The sequence below is a fragment of the Aulonocara sp. 'chitande type north' Nkhata Bay genome, linkage group LG3, assembly GCF_057382095.1.
Source record: "Aulonocara sp. 'chitande type north' Nkhata Bay isolate Kocher_YH1m ecotype deep benthic linkage group LG3, A_spYH_male_GT1.1, whole genome shotgun sequence".
Taxonomy (NCBI): Eukaryota; Metazoa; Chordata; class Actinopteri; order Cichliformes; family Cichlidae; genus Aulonocara; species Aulonocara sp. 'chitande type north' Nkhata Bay.
The window spans coordinates 70,870,938-70,871,956 of record NC_141346.1 but is presented as its reverse complement, the minus strand read 5'-3'; positions in this window follow the sequence as shown (position 1 = coordinate 70,871,956).

Genomic DNA, 1,019 nt, shown 5'->3' with positions numbered 1-1,019 from the left:
GGGACTGCTGAGGGTGGAGGAGGGAGTGATGATGACATCAGAGCTGCAGCACAGAGACCAGTGAACACACAGTCTGTTCATCTTTGCATAGATACAATATACAGCACAATATTGAATGACAGACACGCTGTGGGAGCTTCCACAGATACACTGACGTCAGCATCCAGAGTCCTCCTGCTGCTCCCCCCTCAGAGCCCCGTGATCAGCACCAACACATTCAGTTAGATGACAGAGTCCAGCTGCAGCTAGAATCAGCTCCCCTCTGTGAACAACAGCACAGCGTCAGTGTTTCACACTCAGTGAAAGGAGGAAACAGCAGAAGAACACCATGTGTGCTACGTTTCCCAGGACACACTACAAACTGCACAAATACAGAGCAGCACGTGGAAGGACCTGGAGCTGCATTTACAGAGCTGCAGACAGCGTGATGTCCTGTATGGACAGGTGGAAGGAACCAAGTCCTCAGCTGGAACACTCGTGTTTGTCCACAGACAGGAAACACAGCAGGAAACTTCCTCACAGAAGTGCAGCTCATGGATAACACACTTCCTGTCAGTCAGAATGAGGCTGCAGCCAAACACAGGTGTTTTTGTCCAGATGAGCCCAGAGAAGAAACACGAGTGTTCACAGACATCAGAAGCTCAGAGAGGTGAAACATGAGGTTGGAGTCCTCGTCAGCATCCAGAAGAGCTGCTGTGAAACCCTGAGTACTCATGACAGACTCTGATGGCACAAACACATCATGATTCAAACAGAAAGACAAACATGGAGCTCCTGATCCTCCTGCATGAGAACAAGCTGACATGAGCGCTGTGTCTGAGAGTGTCTCCCTGTCACAGTGACAATAACACAGCTGCTGCTCACAGTCATTAAACTGACCTGAGGTCAGCTGTGCTCCTTACATATGAACCATGTGACCTCACATCAGTGCTGTGGATGACTGTAGTCATAGAAGAGTAGAGCTGTAGCAGGTGGTGTGAGGAGGAGGTGGTGTATTCTAGTTAACGCAGTACTGAAAC